This window comes from Arachis ipaensis, chromosome B1, assembly GCF_059453495.1.
Source record: "Arachis ipaensis isolate K30076 ecotype BB chromosome B1, ASM5945349v1, whole genome shotgun sequence".
Lineage (NCBI taxonomy): Eukaryota > Viridiplantae > Streptophyta > Magnoliopsida > Fabales > Fabaceae > Arachis > Arachis ipaensis.
This window is the reverse complement of record NC_142436.1, coordinates 67267310-67275906: the sequence shown is the minus strand read 5'-3', so window position 1 is coordinate 67275906 and position 8597 is coordinate 67267310. Positions and strand designations below refer to the sequence as shown.

Sequence of the window (8597 nt, the reverse complement as noted above, 5' to 3'; positions counted from 1 at the left end):
ACCCTGATTTGAATTACTGTGTGTGAGTAATTCGAATCAGGTTGATTCGAATTAGTAGATGTGTGCATGTGTGTGTAATTTGAATCAGTGTGATTCGAATTACATGGAAATGAAGTTTGAATTAGGCTGATTCAAACTATATAGAAATGTGCCTTGGTTGATCCATGAACCAGTTTTTGATTTAGCTGATTCCTGTAATTTTTTCCTCCCCTTGCCTTAATTCAGTGATTTCTATTCTATCTTTTATTCATAATCATCGTTACAACTTATTTAAATATATTAATTTATGAATATACTTAAAAAAATATCAAAATGAAACTGCGAATCAAAGAGAGTATAAGCTAATTTATATAAATATATAATAGTAAAAATGACATAATTAAATTAAATAGAGGCAGAAATCACACGATTCTACTAAAAAGAAAAACGTAACAAGGATCTACTAAAATGACAATTTCATATAATTCGAATGAGGTTCATTTGAATTACACAAACCAATAGTAATTCGAATCACTTACATTCGAATTATGCATGAATGCTCTTCATAATGGCAATTCGAATCATATTGATTCGAACTACACACACACGACTCCCTGCTAGCTCGAATCAGCCTAATTCAAACTAGCCCTGGTTTGGTGCACATAGTAATTCGAAATAGGCTGTTTCAAATTACACACGGTTTAGGCTACCCATGGTAATTTGAATTGCACCCATTCGAATTACAAAGCCTTTCCCTATAAAAAGAGTTCGAATTAAGCTCATTTGAACTATCATCTTAAACCCCTGCCCCACTATATTCCAGAGAAAACTCTTTCTCTACGACTCCAACAAAGTGTTCAACAGAATATTCAGCTGATGGGGGATAACCCGGACCGACTTTATCTTTTGGATGGGGTCACCGATATAGCTGGTATCATCAATGAAGAGGTTAGTGCGAACTTTTCCTTTTAAAATAGGATTTAATGTGTTATTTTTATATTTTTGCCTTTTGTTTGTTATAATGGTAATCATTATTTACCATTGTTAAGTTAGATAGGGTTGTTATATAAGTGGTTATATTAGTGGTTACATAAGTTATTTATTAGTGATTACAAATAAATAGAAAACTATGCGTGGTAAGGATAACGGAGGGCGAAACTAGAGTAAGATTTTTTTTGTTAATGTAAAAACTGGAGTTTTCACGTAAAACCGCTTTAATAAAATAATAACTTTATATTGCCGGGATAGGTGGTGCGGTATTTCTAACCACAAACTAACTGGCAAGTGCACCGGGTCATACCAAGTAATACCTCAGGTGAGTGAGGGTCGATCCCACGAGGATTGATGGATCAAGCAACAATGGTTGATTGATGAACTTAGTCAGGCAAGCAAAAAAAAGTGTTTCAATATTCAAAGAGCATTAAACAATCGTACAGAAATTAAAATAGTAAAGTGAATGGGTTGGGAGTAAAGTATGGAGAAGGCAGTTAAGGTTTCAGAGTTATCTATTTTTCCAGATTAACTTTTCTTACTAACTATTTCAATCATATAGGATTTAATTTATGGCAAATTATATGTGACTAGACCCTAATTTCTTAGACCTTTCTAGTCTCCTCTAAAATTCATCAACAGCCAATTTCTTGGTCAATTAATTCCAATTATAGGGTGATGATCAAATTCCAGTTTATATGCCACAAAAACTCTAATTACCCAAAAATACGTATCCCGTTAAATCCAGATAATTGAAATTTAGGAGAATATGTTTTCAAGCTGTTGTTCAAGTAAAGAGCTTTTCCAAGTTATACAAGAACTCAAATAGAAAGAGGGTCATACTTCCGTTCCATCCAAATTCATAAGATAAAGAGCGAAAACAATTCTTAAATTATAAATCCATACATGAATTAAAATAGAAAAAGCAATAAAATCAATCCATAAAAATAGACAGAGCTCATAACCTTAACAATGGAGGTTTAGTTGCTCATGGTCCAAAGGAGAAAACTAGGATTGTAAATTGCGAATTGGAATAATGTTGTCTTCAAATCACCCTGTTGGAATCCCCTTTTTATTTCTAATCCTAATTAATTTAAAATCTATCTTCTAAAACTAAAATAATATCTTTTCCTAAAAATAATATTTAAATTTAAATTAGAATTAATTAACAAGTCTTCAGTTGATGGGTGGGGACCACTTATTTTGTCCATTCTACAGCTTTTAATCTGTGTTTTTTGGGCTGAAAACTGAGTCAAAACAGCCCAGAAATCGCTCCCAGCATTTTTCTGCGTTTTCTGCACGTGGCGCATGTCACGCATACGCGTCAGTCACGCGTACGCATCGTTGAGCAAATCTTCAAATCACGCGTACGCGTCAGTCACGCGCATGCGTCGCCATGGAAAGCGCCAAATCACGCGCATGCGTCAGTCACGCGTATGCGTCGCTCCTCGCTGCCATCTCCTTTTGTTCTTGTGCTACAGAAACTTCATCAAATCCAGTCGAATGCTACCTAAAATAAAAAAAATGGAAAAAGACTCAAAGTAGCATCCATATTGGCTAAAAGATAATTAATTCTTTATTAAACTCAACAAATTAGATGCAAATTCACTAGGAAAAGATAGGAAAGATGCTCACACATCACAACACCAAACTTGAATTGTTGCTTGTCCTCAAGCAACCATAACTAATATATGCTTAGGATGTGAATTTGCATGAGAATGAGAGTTCAATTAAGCTCATGTCTCTTCTTATAGTGGGGTTTACAACTGTAATCCTGAATAATTTTGGCATCTCACTCTCCTTTGAATTAGAAGAATGTTACTGTCATTCGGAATTAGAATTCGGATAATATTATGAATTCGCTGATCTTTTGTAACTTAATTTAACCCGTGAACACATCTATTTTCTTTTCTTTGGTGCTTTGCACCTTGAGCCTAGTCGTGACTTTAAATGTTTTGTCTCAAGTTTACTTGACACAGAAACACCACAAGCACTTAACTGGGGAACTCTTTTGAAGTTTTGATTTTTTCTTTTAGCTACTCCCAGACAGTGGTGCGCAAAGCCTTTGGCATACTCTTCTAATTGCGGTTGATCTCGACTCTAAATGTTTTGTCTCAAGAATTACTTGACACAAGAACACCACAAGCATGTAATTAGGGAAACAACTCTTTGAGCTTTTAATCATGTCTGACCTCCCTAGTCATCGATGATCAGAGCCTTGGACCTGGTTTTTTTTTTTGCTGTTTCTTTTTCTTCAAGGATTAAACTTTTTACTTATTTAAGAGAAGTCATAATAATTATCTAAATCCCTGTTCCTAGTACACCAGTATTCTTTGATTCAAATTTAAATATGCATGGTGCATTTAGAGTTACAGAAAATACCACCACATCTAAGTAAATAAGACTATTCTTCAATATAAACTCACTTTCTCATGCAATACATCATTTCTGTATTTTTTATTTGAATTCAAGCTCAGTGAGTAATACATGAGACATCTTTTCAGAATTAAAGCAATTAAGAGAAAACTAAACTAGGCCTAGGATTCTAACTAATAAAGGATCATGCAACAAACAAAGCAAAATAGCAGAAAACCGGAACATGATACAGTAAAGTGGGAAGGAATATAGAATGAAAGGAACTCAACCACCTTAGTTATCCTAGTGGTCATTTTATTCTTCAGGTTGTGCTCCTCTTATCAAGATGATTCGCCTCCCTTTGGTGTCATAAGAATAAACAGAAAACTTCTAAGCAAAGCGTCAACACCAAACTTAAAAGTTTGCTTGTCCTCAAGCAAAGAAGAACTGAAAACAGAAAGAAACAACTATTATGATGAAAGAAGAATAAAAGAATAAAAGAACAACAGAGAATTAGGATTGGGAGAGAGAGAAAGAAAATTAAAACTGGGCGGCGAACTAGTGTAGTTGTGCGGCGAAGGCGACGCATACGCATGCGGCACGCGTACGCGTGGGTCGCGAATTTTCCTTAATGATGCGTGAGCATCAGGCACTGATGAGCGGATAATTTATACGCTTTTTGACATTGTTTTTAGTATGTTTTTAGTAGGATCTAGTTACTTTTAGGGATGTTTTTAATAGATTTTATGTTAAATTCACATTTCTGGACTTTACTATGAGTTTGTGTGTTTTTCTGTGATTTCAGGTATTTTCTGGCCGAAATTGAGGGACTTGAGCAAACATCAGATTCAGAGGTTGAAAAAGGACTGCTGATGCTGTTGGATTCTGACCTCCCTGCACTCAAAGTGAATTTTCTGGAGCTACAGAACTCGAAATGGCGCGCTTTCAATTGCGTTGGAAAGTAGACATCCAGGGCTTTCCAGCAATATATAATAGTCCATACTTTGGCCAAGAATAGACGACGTAAACTGGCGTTCAACGCCAGCTTTCTACCCAAATCTGGCGTCCAGCGCCAGAAAAGGAGCCAAAACCAGAGTTGAACGCCCAAACTGGCACTAAAACTGGCGTTCAACTCCAAGGAGGACCTCTACACGTGCCACACTCAAGCTCAGCCCAAACACACACCAAGTGGGCCCAGGAAGTGGATTTGTGCATCAATTACTTACTCATGTAAACCCTAGTAGCTAGTTTATTATAAATAGGACCTTTTACTATTGTATTAGGCATCTTTGATCAGTTGTATGCTATCTTTGGATTACCTTATGATCCTTTGATCACGTTTTAGGGGGCTGGCCATCTCGGCCATGCCTGGACCTTCACTTATGTATTTTTAACGGTAGAGTTTCTACACTCCATAGATTAAGGTGTGGAGCTCTGCTGTTCCTCAAAGATTAATGCAAAGTACTACTGTTTTCTATTCAATTCTTCTTATTTCTCTTCTAAGATATCCATTCGCACCCAAGAACGTGATGAAGGTGATGATTATGTGTGACGCTCATCATCCTTCTCCTTTATGAACGCGTGCCTGACAAACACTTCTGTTCTACATGAATTAAGCTAGAATGAGTATCTCTTAGATCTCCTAACCAGAATCTTCGTGGCGTAAGCTAGAATGATGGCGGCATTCAAGAGAATCCGGAAGGTCTAAACCTTGTCTGTGGTATTCTGAGTAGGATTCAATGATTGAATGACTGTGACGAGCTTCAAACTCGCGAGTGCTGGGCGTTAGTGACAGACGCAAAAGGAGGGTGAATCCTATTCCAGCATGATCGAGAACCGACAGATGAATAGCCGTGCCGTGACAGGGTGCGTGAGCATATTATTCACTGAGAGGAGGGGATGTAGCCACTGACAACGGTGATGCCCTTGCATACAGCCAGCCATGGAAAGGAGTAAGACAGATTGGATGAAGATAGCAGGAAAGCAGAGGTTCAGAGGAACAAAAAGCATCTCCATTCGCTTATCTGAAATTCCTACCAATGAATTACATAAGTATCTCTATCCCTATTTTATTATATAATATTCGAAAACACCATTATCACTTTATATCTGCCTGACTGAGATTTACAAGGTGACCATAGCTTGCTTCATACCAACAATCTCCGTGGGATTCGACCCTTACTCACGTAAGGTATTACTTGGACGACCCAGTGCACTTGCTGGTTAGTTGTATCGAAGTTGTGACAATTATGAATTAAGATCAGAGCACCAAGCTTTGGAGCCATTACCAGGATTTGTTCGAGCCTGGAGATCACAATTTTGTGCACCAAGTTTTTGGCGCCGTTGCCGGGGATTGTTTGAGTTTGGACAACTAACGGTTCATCTTGTTGCTCAGATTAGGTAATTTTCTTTTTGTTTTCTTTTCAAAAAAAATTTTTCAAAAACCTTTCAAAAATTCCTCACTTGTTTTCGAAAAAAAAAAAATTTACTAAAAATAATGTTTTCAAAAATAAATTATTCTATGGCTTCAAAATTTTTAAGAATGAATTCTAGTGTTTCATGAAGCATGTTGAAGCCTATCTGGCTGTAAAGCCATGCCCAAACTGCTTTGGGATTGGCTAATCACTTCAGTGGAGTCATGCCCAATCCTTCTGGATAGGGTATGTCAGGCTTGTCATGTCTGAATTACACTCATATTTTTATTAAAGCTTGGCTGGCTATTAAGCCATGCCTGACCCTTTGATTGGAGCTTTAAGACTAACATGGCAAGATTCCTGGAATTCATATTAAAAATTTTGAAATCCTTATTTTTATTTTTCACAATAATTTTCGAAAGATATAAAATAAAAATCCAAAAAAATTAGAAAATCATAAAAATCAAAAATATTTTCTGTTTCTTGTTTGAGTCTTGAGTCACATTATAAGTTTGGTGTCACTTGCATATGCATCTTGCATTTTTCGAAAATATCATGCATTCATAGTGTTCTTCATGATCTTCAAGTTGTTCTTGGTAAGTTTTCTTGTTTGATCTTGATGATTTTTTGTTTTGTGTCTTTTCATATTTATCATATGCATTCTTGAATTCTTAGTGTCTAAGCATTAAAGAATTCTAAGTTTGGTGTCTTGCATGTTTTCTTTGCATTAAAAATTTTTCAAAAATATGTTCTTGATGTTCATCATGACATTCAAAGTGTTCTTGGTGTTCATCTTGACATTCATAGCATTCTTGCATGCATCACATGTTTTGATCTAAAAATTTCATGCATTGCATCTTTTTAGTGTTTTTCTCTTGCATCATAAAAATTTCAAAAATCAAAAAAATATCTTTTCCTTTTTCTCTCATCAAATTCGAAAATTTGGATTGACTTTTTCAAAAATTTTTAAAATCAAATTGTTTCTCATGAGTCAAATCAAATTTTCAATTTGAAAATCTTATCTTTTTCAAAATCTTTCTCAAAAATCAAATCTTTTTCAAAATTATTAGTTATTTTCGAAAATTCCAAAAATATTTTTCAAAAATCTTTTTCTTATTTTTATACCAAATTTTCGAAAATAACATAATCAATTAATGTTTTGATTCAAAAATTTGAAGTTTGTTACTTGCTTGTTAAGAAAGATTCAAACTTTAAGTTCTAGAATCATATCTTGTGATTTCTTATGAATCAAGTCATTAATTGTGATTTTAAAAATCGAATCTTTTTCAAAAACTAATCTCAATCATATCTTTTCAAAAATATCTTCTTATCTTATCTTTTTCAAAAATATCTTTTCAAAATATCTTTTCTAACTTCTTAACTTCTTATCTTTTCAAAAATTTGTTTCAACTAACTAACTAACTTTTTGTTTGTTTCTTAACTTTTTCAAAACTACCTAACTAACTCTCTCTCTCTAATTTTCGAAAATATCTCCCCTCTTTTTCAGAAATTTCTTTTTAATTAACTAATTATTTTTATTTTTTATTTTTGATTTCAAAAATTTTCGAAAATTACTAACATTTTTCAAAAACCATTTTCAAAAATCACTAACTCTTTTTCAAAATAATTTTCGAAAATTATACCTCCCCCATCCTATTCTATTTATTCATTCATATCCTAACATCTCATCTCACATCTCTTCCATTCGTATAGTTGTGCTTCTTCCTTTACATCACATTCTTTGTCTCCCCCTCTTTTCTTCCACTCACAAAGGGATCCCTATACTGTGGTATAAAGGTTCTCTATTATTATTATTATTTTTCTGTGCCTTCTTCTTTGTCATATGAGCAGGAGCAAGGATAAGAACATTCTTGTGGAAGCAGATCCAGAACCTGAAAGGACTCTGAAGAGAAAATTAAGAGAAGCTAAAATACAACAATCCAGAGATAACCTTTCAGAAATTTTCGAACAGGAAAAGGAGATGGCAGCCGAAAATAATAATAATAATATAAGGAAGATGCTTGGTGACTTCACTGCACCTAATTCCAATTTACATGGAAGAAGCATCTCCATTCCTGCCATTGGAGCAAACAACTTTGAGCTGAAACCTCAATTAGTTTCTCTGATGCAGCAGAACTGCAAGTTTCATGGACTTCCATCTGAAGATCCCTTTCAGTTCTTAACTGAATTCTTGCAGATATGTGATACTGTTAAGACTAATGGAGTAGATCCTGAAGTCTACAGGCTCATGCTTTTCCCTTTTGCTGTAAGAGACAGAGCTAGATTATGGTTGGATTCTCAACCCAAAGACAGCCTGAACTCTTGGGATAAGCTGGTCACGGCTTTCTTAGCCAAGTACTTTCCTCCTCAAAAGCTGAGCAAGCTTAGAGCTGATGTTCAAACCTTCAGACAGAAAGAAGGTGAATCCCTCTATGAAGCTTGGGAAAGATACAAACAGTTGACCAAAAAGTGTCCTTCTGACATGCTTTCAGAATGGACCATCCTGGATATATTCTATGATGGTCTATCTGAGCTATCAAAGATGTCACTGGACACTTCTGTAGGTGGATCCATTCACCTAAAGAAAACGCCTGCGGAAGTTCAAGAACTCATTGACATGGTTGCTAATAACCTGTTCATGTACACTTCTGAAAGGAATCCTGTGAGTAATAGGACGCCTATGAAGAAAGGAGTTCTTGAAGTTGATACTCTGAATGCCATATTGGCTCAGAACAAAATATTGACTCAGCAAGTCAATATGATTTCTCAGAGTCTGAATGGAATGCAAGCTGCATCCAACAGTACTTAAGAGGCATCTTCTGAAGAAGAAGCTTATGATCCTGAGAACCCTGCAATAGC

The 8597-nt window shown here is 35.2% G+C and overlaps 1 non-coding gene across 1 annotated transcript; it reads right to left on the bottom strand.

Annotated features, from left to right (window-relative positions):
• Nucleotides 1–8118: 8118 nt before the first annotated feature.
• Nucleotides 8119–8226, bottom strand: LOC148576909 (small nucleolar RNA R71). The gene has a single exon (XR_015903245.1). It is a non-coding gene; the product is annotated as a small nucleolar RNA R71 (small nucleolar RNA).
• Nucleotides 8227–8597: the final 371 nt, after the last annotated feature.